Here is a 17,038-nt window from a genome sequence, read left to right on the forward strand (position 1 = left end):
CCTAGGCACGACAGACGTGGATGTAGCTGTAATAGGAAAAGAACTATTGCTAACTTTTCTGTTAAGGCCTGATCCTTCTGAAATTCATAGCCAGTGCTCTGACACGGTGTCATCAATCTTTGAATGCTGAAAAAGCACAGTGTATCCAGAAAAACACATTATATTATATCAATTATAAAATTTGTGTGCGCCTAACTTTTGTGCCGGTACACCCATGGCAAAAAGTTATTCTGGAGCCCTGGTAATATAAAAGTATTTTACAGTTTTGTACTGTTTTTCTTGAATACCATTAAATTTACGTAAATATATTGATTTTACTTTTCAAATGTAAATTAACGTAAAATCACTGTAAATGTAATAAAACATAATTTTCTTGTTTTTTAAATATATTTGTCTGTACATGAGCATATTTAGATTGTTAAAATACATTCACAAATGTATCATAATTTCACAAATGTTTGTCTGTTATTTGAAAGCTTGAACTGTTAAATTCAAATGTCATGCTGTGGAAAACCTTCCACCTACGGGTGTTGGTCAGAGGGGAATTGTAAAGCGCTTTGAGGGTTGCAAAAAGCGCCACATGAATGCAATCCATTATTATTTAAACCAGCTGTTAAATGTATATTTCTGTACATTTAAGTATTATTATTCATATTGCTGCATTCATTAATTCAGTAATTTCATTGTTTAATCACATTAAAATGTTCCTAATTAATGTTTAAAAGCACGTGAAAATGGAAGAATCCCATTAGGGCAAAGGGTAAAAAGGGTAAAATTAGGGCAACAACCTGTATTGTCATTACTGAAAATATTTTCATGGGAAAGTTATTTTCTGTTATTTTATTTTGGCGCCCAGCTGCCGGGATATTACTGTTGTTTTAGGATTTATTTTTCAGTGTGGACGAAGGCCGTGTAGAGACTGAATGGCCCGTAGCGAAGGGCCAGACACCCCACAGTCCTCATACACTGAAACCTACGGAGGAGCGTTGAAAGCTTCCTTTGATAAGACATGGTGCGATTTCAAAATTGTGCATCAACATTTGTTGTGTGTCTCAGTTAAAGGGAAAAATGCATCAACATTTGAAATTCATTTCTTTCTAAGTGAGCAAACGTACAAAGTGAGCAGGGATCTAATAATTGTTTCCCCCACTGTAAACGTTCCATTAGAATAATGAAGCACTGTGAGGTGTTTAAAAGATAATGGGGCCTGATCATTTCATACTTTGTATATGACAATGATTTTGAGTTCATTTCTGAATTGAACAGGGAGCCAGTGAAGAGAAACTAGAATATCAGTATAGTACTTACATGGCAGCGTGGATCAACTGAACACTTTTCAGGGAGCGTCTACAGTACACTGACAATAATAATTAAGTTGGTCAGCTTAGAGCAATAAATGTATGAACTCGCTTTTCAGCATCATTCTGAGATATTAGCGTTGTAGGGTCTTTGCCTCACAATATTAGGAATTGGATTTGTGTTATCTGGCTTCATGGGTAAATAAATCTGGGCATCATGATATATATATGTAGGAGATGTATGTGTGCTATGCTGTTTAATGTAAAAATGATTGGTCCCGGCAGAGAATCCTGTCAAATTCCTGAATACTTTATGTGGGTAAAGACGACTCCCAGTTTACATTTGCAAACTGGAATCTGTCAGATAGATATGATTCAAATCACTGCAGCTGGATTCTTTTAATACCAAATGTGTGTTCTTATCTCGCAGGAAAATAATGTGGCTAACGGTATCGAACGCTGCGCTGAGGATCTAGCAGGACAAGGGCAGCGATATCACCACTGTCAGCGGTGATAGGTGTAGAGCAACAAGCTTCTTCCAGGATAAATGAAAATCTTTTAAATCAGTGAGATGTCATTTCTTCTCCAGATTACAAGTAATCTACTTTAGGGAATGTGGTTGTGCTTTATACCAGAGATTCAACCACTTTTGATTTAAGGCATTCATTTCCAGACGAACAACAGTGTCGTAGCATGCTACGACACTGTTGTTCGTCTGGAAATGCCTGGAAATGTCTGGAAATGCCTTAAATCAAAAGTGGTTACATGTAACACTACTGAAGGGATAAACAACTTCTATTGGAGTAGAGTTCAGCTGATCCAAAATGCTGCAGCAAGAGTCCTGACAGGGACTAGAAAGAGAGAGCAGATTTCTCCTGTTTTGGCTTCCTGTTAAATCCAGAATTGAATTCAAAATCCTGCTCCTCACATACAAGGTCTTAAATAATCAGGCCCCATCTTATCTTAATGACCTTGTAGTACCATATCACCCTATTAGAGCACTTCGCTCTCGCTCTGCAGGCCTACTTGTTGTTCCTAGAGTATTTAAAAGTAGAATGGGAAGCAGAGCCTTCAGTTTTCAGGCCCCTCTTCTGTGGAACCAGCTTCCAGTTTAGATTCAGGAGACAGACACTATCTCTACTTTCATGATTAGGCTTCAAACTTTCCTTTTTGCTAAAGCATATAGTTAGGGCTGGACCAGGTGACCCTGAATCCTCCCTTAGTTATGCTGCAATAGACGTAGGCTGCCGGGGGATTCCCATGATGCACTGGGTGTTTCTTCTTCACTCACTATGTATTAACAGACCTCTCTGCATTGAATCATATCTGTTATTAACCTCTGTCTCTCTTCCACAGCATGTCTTTATCCTGTCTTCCTTCTCTCACCCCAACCAATCACAGCAGATGGCCCCGCCCCTCCCTGAGCCTGGTTCTGCTGGAGGTTTCTTCCTGTTAAAAGGGAGTTTTTCCTTCCCACTGTCGCCAAAGTGCTGCTCATAGGGGGTCATATGATTGTTGGGTTTTTCCCTGTATGTACTACCTTACAATATGAAGCACCTTTAGGCGACTGCAGTTGTGATTTGGTGTAAATAAAAGTGAGTTTTATTGTGTTGGCGCATGGCATTGAAGATAACAGTGGAGGAATTCATCCTTGATCTTGGTTACAGGACTACATCTAGTGCAAAGACATTTAAAATCCCACACTGCTGCGTAGAAAAGATCATATGATCCACAAATCTGCTCACCTCCAGGGTCTAAAAGGCAAAGTGCTCAGAAAATAATATAATGTTCCTGAGAAATGTCCTCCTTCAACACCAACCCCAGTAAGACTGTTTTCCCAGTGACTTGTCAGTTTACATCACCAGTGAATGTAAATGAAAATCTTCTCTTCTTCATCAATGCTGCACTTTATCGAGAACAGCCGATAAAATGTAAACAAGGCACTTTTCCATGTAAGAGGGAAACGGACTCTGCCATTCATGTTGGGAATTATTGACACAGTGAATCAATCCTGTTTGTCTCTTGAATCAGCGCCATCTCTTTCATCTTTATGACAGTTTGGCACCGCGTAAGACTCAGAGTTTGCATGGATTCCAAGACCTTCACAATTATATACTTTTGAAATGACATCATGTGCCCTTTAAACACAGGACTGCCTCCGTGTAAGTATTCTGTGAAAGGTCACGACTGCTCTATGATCAGTAACTGTTAATAATTATTAATTATTGTTTTTCTTTAATAAAATGTTTCATCTATGAACAACGTTTGTGGCTGATACACTGTAAAATTAGTTAAGAAAACTAACCTATTCAACAGGGAGTGTGTGTGTCACACAGTGGAAATTTGTGTTTTTATGTTTTATCAGTCTGTGTGTTGGTACATAGTGTTGATTTTATTTGCATGATTTTATTGTGATATTTATATTGCATGTTTGTTTATTGATATTTATATTGCATGGTTTTATCCTCATATTTATATTATGTGTGTTAATGTTGTTGTACCATATTCCTTTAATCCACTGTGGACTAAACAGACAATTGTAGGCACCTGTGAGGTGGGGGCGTTCCCCAAGGTGGCCTATCAGCCGCCAGGTTGACCTGTTAAAGGGGATAGTGAGTGCAGAGACAAGAGAGCGACGCACGAAAGGTGAGCAGGAGAAAAAGGAACGCGTGTGAGCACGTGTGTTGAAGGAACTGCTGCCTGACTGTGGGGCGCCGCGAGTCGTTCGACTGTGCGGCGACGCGCTGTCAGGAGGAGACAGGTCTGCGACAGGAGCCCCCTCCTTGTTCCTCTGGTCGCCGTGGTTTCCATCCCGGAAGAGGAATTCCTGTTTCAGATAAGGACCATTCGCCCATGTGTGGCTGGACTGTGGGATTATGGGACTGTGGGGGGGTAATTTTAGCATATGGGAAACATGTTTTTAGCTTTGTTTTAATAGTGTATGGTTATTTCTGCCGGCAGGGTTTTTTAGAGCGTTGAGAACACTCTTTTTATTGTTTACGGGGGATTTTAACTTGTATTTGTGATTCTGACTGTGTTTTTTATGGAAATAAATGGTTTGTGTTCAAAGTTTAGTTTCTGTGCCCTGAGCGCCGACCCGCTCGCTCCCTTTCCTCTTGTATGTGAACGGACTTGGAGGTGAAGATTTAGGTCCACCAGACTTAGCGGCTACATGTGGTGCCTGTGGATGTCAAGAGCTCGAATTCACTCTCAGAACAAGTCAGAATAATTGCATACAGCTTTAGGAACCTAACAGCTGAAGGTGTCGAGCACAATTATACACAACTGTACAGTCATGGAAAGACAAAAGTACACTTTAAATGGTAAATGGACTGCTTCTTATACAGTATACTCTGTGCAAAGAGTATAAAAGCACTCTTGTGCTTACTATGTAACATTCAAACTGAATGTGGAGGAACGTACCCGAGGGATAAATGAAGTTCTGTCTATCATATATACTCTCATGGATGCAACTCAGGGTTGGTATCTTGCCCAAAGATATGATGAGTGCTGGATGATCTGCTCTACCTCCTGCACCTTTTTGGGCCTCAGATTTGTTGGCAATCGTTTACGCAAAGCACTCTTGAGGTCCTGCCACAGTGCTTCAGTCTGGTTGAGTTCTGGATTTTGACGGGGCCATTGCAACACCCTGATTCTTTTGTGTTTTTCAGCCCTTCTGTTGTAGATTTGCTAGTGTGCTCGGGATCATTGTTCATTGACTCTAAGGTAATTTGGTATACAGAGAAGTTCATGGTTGACCTACCTGTTGCTGCAAAACAAGCTCAAGTAATCACCGTAATCATCCGGTTATTGTGCTCGATGTTGGCATCAGCTGCTGTGTGTGGGCCAAGATGTTGTGCTTGGCATTCGCCTAACTTGTGGTTTGTTCAGATGCAATTTTGCAAAACTATGCTTGTTGTGTTCTTTTTAGGAGAAGAGGCTTTCTCTCGCCAGCCCTTCCAAAACGAGCCAGATGACATCAGTCGTTTGTGCTGTCATGAATTTTAGCATTTAGCATGCTGACTGAGGCCTGTGGATTCTGAGACATCGGGTTTGCTGCTGGTTCATTGCCTTGGATGGATTTGCTGACAAGTGTGTGGAGTGTTTGCCCCCTGTGAATAATCGTTCCTACTGTACGATGATGCCTTGTTTCTTGGCACAGCGTGAACACACTCCTGAAACTACCAAAGCTTCTGATTTTATAGAGGTGTTCTCACTAATGAGTAATTTATCAAGCACACTTGATCAGCAGAGGCTGGCTCCCATTTACCCTCTTAATTCCCAGTAAGGATGTACTTAGTTTTTCAAATGCAGCTGAAATGAGTCAGTAGCAGTTTTAGATAAGGGCGACACGGGCGGTTGCCTGGGGCGGCTGCCCGGGGCGGCATCGGCAAAAAAAAAATGCTCGTTCTCATGCTTCCCCGACGTCAACCAGCGCATACTGGGAATAGCACAGGCACCGATCGTTTTCCTATTGCCCATTTGCTGGGAGTAAGGGCGCCCTCCGTATGCGAGGTGCGCCTGCTGCTTGCGGCTCAGAGAGGAGAGGGCGGGGCTGCGGGGGATTCTCTGACTGGCTGGAGCAGCATCTAATAACCAACTCGTAAAATAAAACAAAATAAAAACAAACCAACAAACACGAAAACACCAGACATTGTCCCCAGACGCCTTAACGCCCACTCACATCCTGAGTCATCTGATCTCAGGAATTCGCATGATAAGGTGGGGCCAGGTTTCACAATGAGCTCACCCGAAACTCTGGCTGATTGGGACCCACACCCAGTTTCACACCTTTCACATCAGGGAGTCCTTTTGTCCCTCTGTGGGGGGAAACTCCCACTAGGTTTAAATCTGGGACTCTCCACCATTTGACCTTAGAACTGAAGAAGCTTCTCGGATGAGAGGTGAAACGTCTTCAAGCAACTTAAAGAAGTCCAGACGCTTTTCTTTGCAAGCTCTTTTGACCAAACATCATGATACAGACTTATAATTTGCACCGATGTTTTTTCGAAATTCTACACGAAAAGTGACCGAGAGCCCTCGGTGCGCCTGCGCGCTGCTGAAGTCAAAGTAAACTTTATTGTCATCTCCGCTACAGACAGCCCAGCATATAGAGACGAGACGACGAGGCTGCAGTTGCAGCAGTGCAAGTAAACAAACAATAAATATAAGAAGAGTAAGAAAATAAATATACACTTTAGGACCAGGAGTAAAGGATCAATAACAATTTAAAATTTACAGTTTGATGATTTAAAGTCTCACACAAGCCGTCGAAACGGGAGGGGCCAGCTGCTTCCAGATAGAGCACATTTCATTCATAATGATGTAAATCCAAGCCCACTATGTGTTCATGATCTGAATCCTGGGTTGTGTGAAATCCCAGAAATCAACCTTAGACAAAGTGAATCTGTGAACTAAGGTGTAGGTCTGTTAGGTTATGTTGTGGTGATCCTCGAGTCCTCGAGGAGTTGTGTTCATACTGGAGTGCAAAATTCAAACCAATGTAAGATGGACAAGAAAAGTTCAAAGCCATCAGGTGCTCAGTTTAGAAAAAAGAGAAAAGAAGAGGAGGAGAAACGAGCAACAGATGCAGGTAAGCAGATGTGTGATTGGATAATGGCAGCTCATCCTGAACCAATCAGAGTCAGAATACTTTATTAATCCCTAAGGAAATTATGTGCATTACAGTTGCTCCAAGAAGAAATGGTAAAAATAGCAACAGTAACAGACTAAACTCCAAACAATACATCATGTTACAGATTTTAATATTAATTAGTCATTGTCAGTTGTTGATTTGTCCTGTTCTCATTGTGTGATGAATTATGATGGCTGTTTGGTAGCTGTTTGCATACAATGCATACTGTCTCTCTCTCTTCATGTGTGTGTGTGTGTGTGTGTGTACAACAGTTTTATGTTAATGTGCAATCCTTAATATGTTTTGTGTGTGTGTGTGTGTGTGTGTGTGGGGGGGGGGGGGGGGGTGCCAGAGGGAGTGTTTGCCCAGGGCACCAAACAGGCTAGGACCGCCACTGGACACAGTGTAACATGTCATGTTGTGTGGTGCCTCCTAATTTTAAGACCTGCTGAAGGACACGTTTTTTATATATAAAAGGTCTCTAAATAGGAAAAGATGTGTAATGAGTGCACTCGGCCTCCATGGGGTGCCATATCTGTAGAAGCTTAGACTGCAGGTTTTCTGTGGCAGGCCCAAGCAGGAGTCGGGATGCCGGCTTTGCGTGCTGTCAAAGGCGCGCTCCAGCATGTTCTTCTAGCTCAGAGTATGGAGCAATTTTAAAGGGACTCTCTGGGCTGTTTGATACATGCTCTCTTCTGCCTGAGTCCTCCCCTGAGATAAAGCAAACTGGTACGCTCACACACTGGGAAGAAGAGGAGAGAGAATATACTGGAAGTGTCTCACATTAAAGCAGTTTTACAACACTGGTGTTGAAAGAAATCGATGTTTCCTAAACTGGCTGAAGGTCTGTGAAGACACGTTGAGGTTGTATCAGCAAGACAACAGAGGAGCAACCGCCCTTCTTTGATCCTCGGTCAGTTGTTTTGCACTGAACTGCTATTAACACTCCAGTACATGCTAGCAGGATGAGTCACCAGATAAATCATTTGCCTAAAATCAAAGGCTAAACGGCAATGGCGTGAGAAGCTCTTAAACAGTTTTCGCAAGAACACGGAGTGGAGTGAAAGTCTGCAAAAATCACACTGAGTTGTTTTACTTTCAGCAGCTAGACTCACTGATCCAAAGTAAACTGATCGAGGATCTTTATCAGTGAGCAGTGTTTCCACATGGAGTATATTTTTTAAAAGGATGCAGTTTAAACTCCTTCATATGCAAAGCATTTCAAACTAGTGTGCCAACAAATGTTTCCAGCTCCCCGTCATTTCTTTATATTTCAGTAAGAAACTGGGAAACAGCGATTTATCCAGATATACTCCATGAGTAATGTTCGCTTGTGATTTTGTGTCCAGGTAGTTTTTACAGCATTTGCAGGCTGAGTGAAGCAGCTGCCAATCAGAAGCTGGTTCAGTTCTGTGTTCCCAACACGACTGACTGAATATATCTGAGCCAAGCCTCGGCAACAAAGGGAAGAAGCCAAAATACAAACAAGAATAAAAATCTTTTTTTCTTTAAACGTATTCGCTGTACCTTCTCCTCAGGTAAGGGCAGCATGTATTTGTGGATACACAAAACTAAACGAGTGCTTTCCTTACATTTCAAAGTGATAATGGGATCTCAGCTCGACTTTTAGCATTTCTGTTTTTCCCAATTTCCAAGTCAGCGTGAAAAAACTGAGGCAAAAACCAGCGTCTCTTCAGCAGAAAAAGGAAGCAAGTTTTCTCCCTGTGATACGATCTCAGACTAAATACAGGTGTTGGATTTGACAGATAAGTTGCTGCCCCTCATGTCAGTTTCCCTCGTGGGGAAACCCCCGAGACACAAACGTGTTCAGTGCCAAGAGTGAGCGAGACGGCTTTATCTGTTTATATTCTCATGCAGTGTTAATTTTAAATATGTTGTTCATCAGGCGTAGGGACAGACTTCCAAGGAACCGCTACATATGAAGATCTTACCTCATTCAGTTTATGGTCCTTTGTAATTTACTGTTGGGCTTAGCTGATACATTTTCCCATTGGTATGATAAGTAGTAAATCCACAGTATGTTTTTAACATTTTTCACTAGTCAGTCTGTCAGTTGCTCTCCCTTCCATGTAAGAATAACTCACTGATGCAGTCAGCTGTGGCATTTATTTAGTGGGGCTACATTTTCATAAAAGTCCAGCTTCTCATCTGGTTTGAATTGTCAGCTTCCAAGGTAAATTAAAAAAAGAAAAAGCTGGCGTGCAGGATGCATAGTATTCATCCAGCCTCTTGTGCAATTCTCTTAATGATAATGGGTGACAAGAAATTTATCACAGTTTTACCAGCCAGTCTCTCAACTGTTCCTTCTTCCATGTAAAAACACAGTTTGCTATATTGGCCGATATCATACGGGATAGTTTTTGTTTCTGGGTCGTCATATTTCCACAAGCATGAGTTCAGTTTCTTCTCTGGTTTGAATCCAATTAGCATCCTCCGAGGAAGGAGAAACGCTGGCGTGCAGGATGCGTGGTAATCTTGTTGTGCAATGACTCATTTAATGAGAGGTGTCTCACAACAATCACTAGAGCCTAACACCACAAACATGCTGGGATTGTTCGAGCTTTATTCAAAATGACCTTTAAAAACAACAATGTTACAGTGGAAACTCTGATCGAATAGCGGAGGGTGTGTGCCGAGGATGACTGGGTGTGGTGGCGGCTGTTTTTAGGAAAAAGCTCACCTGCAAAAAACTGTCAACTGAGGTTTGAACTTCTCACGTTTGAATTGAGGCACTCGTTGCTGCTATATGCAGACCTCTAAAATATCACAAAGATTTTAATCAGGACTTCTCAAACCTTTTAGCAGATACTGTGCCAAGCTACAATCAAATATTAATTGTTGGAGATTTTAATATTCATGTGTGTTGGCCCTCCGATCCACTAACCAGAGACTTCTTAAGTTTGATAGACTCCTTCAGTCTTGCTCGCTTTGTGTCGGGGCCAACCCCCGAAACAGGATCGCACGTTGGATCGCGTGTTGCTGTTTTCTCTGATCGCTGTCCTGGTGTGTTTGGTATTGTTTCATCTTACCACATCGTTGTCCTGTGTTTAAACCCTCTGCACCTGAACCATTTTCTTTTTAAAAAAAAGCTCCTAAGCTCTCCCCTCAGCCTTGGTACCGAGGAGATGACGTCTCGTTTTTATCACAAATACAAAACTGTCCGTGATGACATTCCTACTTTTAAAACTACGAGCTTGAAACCACAATCTGACCCATGGATAAATGATGCCCCTCCCTCAGCCAGATGAGTGCAGGAAGGCTAAACGTAAGCGGAAAGAAGACGTCTTTTCTCATCCTGAGAGACAGTCTGAGCAGGTATCAGGACAAGTAAAAGCAGAAAAAGTTGATATCTTGCTCCAATGCTTGATTTTTAAAGTTCCAACATCTTAAGGATTAGGGATGGGTACCGGTGTCGGTAGTAACCAGACCGAAAAGCAGCGCACATTTCGGTGCTTTATTTCGGTGCTTTTTTTTCCTGAGCTGTGACACACTTCTAGCCAATCACTTTACGTTTCCGAGGATAGTAGGCGGGCCCAGGTACGTACGTTCTGTTAGAGCAGAGCTACAGATTAAAAATGGCCAAGGCGAAGCGGTCAAAAGTCTGGCTGTACTTCACAGCAAAATATGCAAACTCAGCAGCAACAAGTGCTTTAAGCTGATACTGTGATACTGTCAAAGGAGGTAACACCAAGAATCCGATGAAACACCTGGCGACGCATAGCGTTTTTTTTAAAAGCCCAGAAATGCACCGTATTTGATAGCTTGCTGCGAGACCTCACACCGAGCACATCTACTGCGGGTGGGTTGCCAGTTATGCAACATCCCCCAAAAACACGAAGAGGAGAGTCCTGGCCCCTAGCCCTGCCAGTGTAGCAGAAATGATGAGGATGATGATGCAGCAGCAGCCGTTCTTCTCTGCGTGAGTAGCTTCATGTTGTTCGTGTGTAATTTACGTTGAGTAGGCTAACCACGTTATTACATTAATGCATGTAAGGTGAACTAGCAAACATCATCATAGCTACATGCGGCTGTCTTCTTGTTTGATGGCAGATACTCCCTTCACCCTGGCCAAAAAGGCTAAAATGACCAAAGAAAAAGAGGAAAACAGTTAAACATGAGAGGTTTTGGACAAAGTTTGTGTTTTTCCCATTGTTTAAGCACTGCGTTACGATCCAAGATGGCGCCGCGTATGGATGCCCTGGTGCTTCAGTGCGTTACTTCTGTCTTGTTTTTGTGCATAACTTCTGTGTCTGGGCACTCCTCTGGATATTCTTACACCAGAGAAGAGCTTCTTAACCACAGGACTACAACACCTGTGGATTTACTTCCAATATTTGTCGCATCCGCGGCAGATTTACTGCAGACTCTGATCAGGAAAGTGAGACGCCGAAAGAGAGGTAAGCGAGCCGGCGCACTCGTGCGTCTGAGGAGACGTGGACTGCGAACTGCTCTTCCTGGGATCTTCCTTTCCAATGTACGATCACTCAGGAATAAGACAGACGAACTGGCCCTGATGAGAAGCATGAACAGAGACTTTGCCTCCTCCTGTGTGTTATGTTTTACGGAGACGTGGCTCTGTGAGGACATCCCGGACTGCGCGCTCAAGCTGGAGGGCTTTCATCTGCTGCGCGCGGACCGGCAGGCCGCTCTCTCCGGTAAGTCCAAAGGTGGAGGTGTCTGCTTCTACATTAATAGTGGCTGGTGCACAGATGTAACAGTGATTGCTCAGCACTGCTCTTCCTCTCTGGAATACCTTTTCATTCACTGCAAACCGTTTTATTCTCCGCGGGAGTTTGCTTCATTCATCCTGGCCGCTGTTTACATCCCGCCAGATGCGGATGCGCAGGCAGCTCAGTGCGCACTCGCGGAGCAGATACTGCACATGGAGCGGACATTCCCGGACTCTCTCATCATTGCTCTTGGGGACTTTAACAAAGCCAATCTGAGCCATGAGCTTCCAAAATATAAGCAGTATATTAAATGCCCGACCAGAGAGGAGAGGACATTGGACCACTGTTACAGCACGATCAGCGGGGCCTATCGTGCGGTGCCCCGCGCTTCACTCGGACTTTCTGACCACGTCATGATCCACCTAATCCCCGCGTACAGACAGAGGCTGAAGCTCTCCAAACCTGTCGTGAGGACCAAAAAACTGTGGAGCAACGAGGCTGTGGAGGAGCTTCGCACGTGTTTGGAGACCACAGACTGGGACACATTGAAGGCTGCTTCTAACAGCTTGGACGAGTTTACGGACACTGTCACCTCCTATATCCACTTCTGTGAGGACAGCATTGTGCCATCACGCACCAGGGTGAGTTATAACAATGACAAACCCTGGTTTACTCCTAAACTCAAAAAGCTGTGGCTGGAAAAGAGAAAGGCGTTCAGAAGCGGAGACAGGGACTGCTACAGAGAGGCCAAGTACAGGTTCACTAAAGAAGTGGACATTGCTAAACATCAGCACTCTGAGAAGATGCAGCAGCAGATCTCAGAGAATGACTCGGCCTCTGTGTGGAAAGGTTTTAGGAATATCACAAACTACAAGCCTAAAACCCCCCACTCCACTGATGACTTGCTCTTGGCCAACACCCTTAACGACTTCTACTGTCGTTTAGACGAGCCATCAGGCAGCCTTCACACCTCCAACGACCCCAACAATAGAGACACTTTGGACACTCATTCCCCCACCTCTCCCCCCTCCATAGAGCCATCACCACCTTCAAACTGTTCACCTACAACACCCCCCTCCTCACCCCACACAAAAGAGGATTTCACACCACCTCCTCCCACCACAACTCTTCATATTCAAACAGATGTGAGGAAGCAGTTTAAGAGTCTGAATGCTCGGAAAGCTCCCGGCCCAGACGGTGTGTCTCCTGCCACCCTCAGACACTGTGCAAACGAGCTGGCCCCAGTGTTTTCTGGCATTTTCAACTCCTCACTGCAGGCATGTCATGTGCCTGCCTGCTTCAAGTCCTCCACCATAATCCCTGTCCCCAAGAAACCTAGGATCACTGGACTAAATGACTACAGACCCGTGGCTCTGACATCTGTGGTCATGAAGTCATTTGAGCGCCTAGTTCTCTCCCATCTCAGGACCCTCACGGCCCCCCTCCTGGACCCCCTGCAGTTTGCATACAGAGCCAACAGGTCTGTAGATGACGCCATCAACATGGCCCTACACTTCATCCTGCAGCATCTGGACTCCCCAGGAACCTACGCCAGGATCCTGTTTGTGGACTTCAGCTCTGCCTTCAACACCATCCTTCCAGACCATCTCCGAGGCAAGCTTTCCCAGATGAATGTGCCTGATCCCATCTGCCGGTGGATCACTGACTTCCTGACGGACAGGAAGCAGCACGTGAGGCTGGGAAAGAATGTCTCGGACTCCCGGACCATCAGCACCGGCTCCCCTCAGGGCTGTGTTCTTTCTCCTCTGCTCTTCTCCCTGTACACCAACTGCTGCACCTCCACCCACCAGTCTGTCAAGCTAATCAAGTTTGCAGATGACACCACCGTTATCGGACTCATCTCGGACGGGGATGAGTCTGCCTACAGGAGGGAGGTTGAACGTCTGGTGTCCTGGTGCAGCCACAACAACCTGGTGCTGAATGCCCAGAAGACAGTGGAGATTATTGTGGACTTCAGGAAGCACACAGCTCCACTCCCCCCATCATCCTGACTGACACCCCCATCACCTCTGTGGACTCGTTCCGCTTCCTGGGTACCACCATCACCCAGGACCTGAAGTGGGAGCCCACCATCACTTCCGTCATTAAGAAAGCCCAGCAGAGGATGTACTTCCTGAGGCAGCTGAAGAAATTCAACCTGCCAACACGGACGATGATGCAGTTCTACACTGCAATCATCGAGTCCATCCTCACCTCCTCCATCACCGTGTGGTACGCTGGAGCCACTATCAGGGACAAACAGAGACTGCAGCGTGTTGTGCGCTCTGCTGAGAAGGTGATTGGCTGCAGACTCCCATCTCTGCAGGACCTGTACACCTCCAGGACACTGGGGCGTGCAGCTCGGATCTCAGCTGACCCTTCTCACCCTGGACACAGTCTGTTTGACCTGCTCCCCTCAGGCAGGAGGCTCCGGTCCATTCGCACCAGAACCTCTCGCCATAAGAACAGTTTCTTCCCCTCTGCTGTCGGACACATGAACAATAACCATATGACTGTTCCCACCACTAACACATGACCCTACGCTGTGTTCACGGCATCATTCTATGTTTGGCACTGATCACCACCTGCACTCATGTATATATCATGTATATATCTATCCACTTAGCACTTTTAATTCTTATTCTTATTTTTATATTTTTATGACAGTATGTTTGCACTGAAGCACCGCAGCAATTTCCTAATGTTGTAAACCTGCTCAACATTTGGCAATAAAACCCTTTCTGATTCTGATTCTGATTCTGATTCTGACTGCTTCCAGCCAAGAGTGATACCATATATGCCCTATAGCTGCAGAAAAGGCTAACATTGTTATCTTTTTACAAAAAACCAGCTGAACATGAGAGGTTTTTGGACCAATTTTGTGTTCTCCATTCTTTAAGCACCGGTTTGAGCACCGTTTGAGCACCGGCACCGTTTCAAAAGTACCGATTTGGCACCGGTATCGGATAAAACCTAAACGATACCCATCCCTATTAAGGATCTTTAACAGCAGCCTTAGTTCAGCTGTTGTACAGCCTGTTTTAAACATGCTGTTGTACAGCCTGTACTTAAAAAACCTCGTCTCAATTCCTCTGTCCTCTCAAATTTCAGGCCTATTTCAAAGCTTCCCTTCCAATCGAAAATTTTGGAAAAGATCGTATTTGTTCAGCTGCAATCTTTTGTAAATGGGCTGGATGTTCTTCAGGTTTCAGTCTGGTTTTAAAGCTCTTCACAGCACCAAAACTGCACTTTTAAAAGTTGAGCCACTGACTCACTGACCACAGCATCTGGATCTCATGACTGGAGCATTACGGGATCAAGGGTTTATCATTCGAGTGGTTAATAGTTAATTAATCACTAATTTAATATCAACACAGGTTAATAGCTGTCTGACAGGACCTTTTCCGTGAGCTTTGGAGATCCGCTTCCTCAGCTCCCCTTACTTGTGGCGTTCCTCAGGGATCTTTACTGGGGCCAATTTTATTCTCTGTGTCTGCTGCCTCTAGGTCTAATTTTCAGTAAATATAACACTTGTTTCCATTCATATGTCGATGACACTCAGATCTACCTAATCTAATTAAATGTGCTATACAAATAAAAACTATAACGCTGTTGTTAATAATACTACTGGTCATGAGTTCAAACTATCATTTGTCAAGGTGCACGTGGCTTAATCCTGCATGTTGGCCAACAGGGGAAGAAATCTGATTGTTTCGATTAATAAAATGTAACTTTGTAATTTACAGTCTAGTTTGGAGTAACTCTAGGAGAGACTAGCAAAGTCAAAGACTATTACACTATTGCAATTTCTACTGGACATCAAATAGTGTTTGCATTAAAATGCTGAGGTACTGAACAACATCAAAGTATTTGTACTTTGACTTTTTGATTGTTTTTAAGCTTTTTTTACTAATAAAAATTCAAAGTCACATGGAAATAAAACAGAATTGAGTACTGGAAGGTGTGTACCCCACAGCAAGACATATTGTTTGTCTGGAGCACAGACACAGTCCAGTTCACCTGTAACTCAAAGCAGCAGCAGCAGTAACTTTAAGACTTAACAGAGTCCAGATAAGTAGGTTTATTGTGAAGTTGATATGATGTGAAAAATCAGAGAGGGGTGATCATTCATCTTGTTTAGGTGGACACTGTAACACCGGGACCAGTCGATACACACTGACTGCTGCAGCCAGCTTCAGGAGGCTGAACTGCAGCTTTTGACACTTCAATGGTTTCATTTTCCAGAGAGAAATGTTTTCTATTGCATTCCATTTATTTGAAACCTTTGCTCATTGTTTACCTACAAGCAGAAGCATTTACACAGGTTAAGACAAAAGCACACCAAAACCTCGATCAGTGGTTCCAGATGTTTCTGCCTTGAACTTCTGTGCTGTCACATTTCAGACATGTGTCCAAAAATCCAAAATTGTTCATGCAAAGCAAATCTAGCAAAGTCCACAAATCGGAAATGAGCTGGATTTGAGAACAACAGGGTCCCTTTATATAAAACAAGAAGGTTGTTCAGCTGTGACATAATGCTGAACTGCATTCTGCATACACAACACTAGATGGCATCTGTTTAAGACTGACTTTTATACATATGAAATTGAATCACAGTGTGCTTTGGCTGTTTCTCAAACACAGACAAACATGGATTTTATAGCATTTCAGTGCAAACGTCTTGAGCTACTCCTTCGTTATTTAGATTTTGCATCTAAGGAGACAGAATTGTAACTTTTTAAAGTTCATCTTGAACAATGTTGCAATGGTTTTCACTACAAGCTGCAAAACACTGCGTCCAACATCCAAAGAAAAACTTGAAGGAGGCTTTTAAAAGTCACATGAAACTTGCCTGTGATTTCAGGTAAGGCTCTGTGGTCATACCAAATATGGACTTCTAAGCTCATTGTACAAATATACTGTGTTTACATGTATGTAATGCGCCGTGCCCATTTCCCATTGACGATATAAAGATATGAAGCCTTTGCTTAAGACCTTTGCACTGTAGGTAACAGACTACTAGAATTACGCTAGTCTCTATGCAAGAAATGATTTGTCTTTCGGTTCTGTTTATTGCTGCACACTAAACTAATTTCTAATAAATCAAATGAACATAATGAAAATGTAATAACAGGAAGTCAGGAGCAGTTACAAAAATAAAACTCAGGTCATAATAATCCAGAAGAGTCTTTACCTTGCTCAGTTTTTATATCTATTTATTTATTTTATATCTATCTAAATTTGATTTTGCCATGTTTAATATATGCTGCTATTGCTCACGTGTTTTTGTAAGGTGACCTTGAGGGTCTGAAAGGCGCCTATAAATAAAATGTATTATTATTATTATTATTATTATTGTTATTATTATTAAGTATGAGCCAGCATGGATAATTATAGACGTGTGATTCCCAATT

The sequence above is a fragment of the Rhamphochromis sp. 'chilingali' genome (genome assembly GCF_963969265.1).
Source record: "Rhamphochromis sp. 'chilingali' genome assembly, chromosome: 8".
NCBI classification, from domain to species: Eukaryota; Metazoa; Chordata; class Actinopteri; order Cichliformes; family Cichlidae; genus Rhamphochromis; species Rhamphochromis sp. 'chilingali'.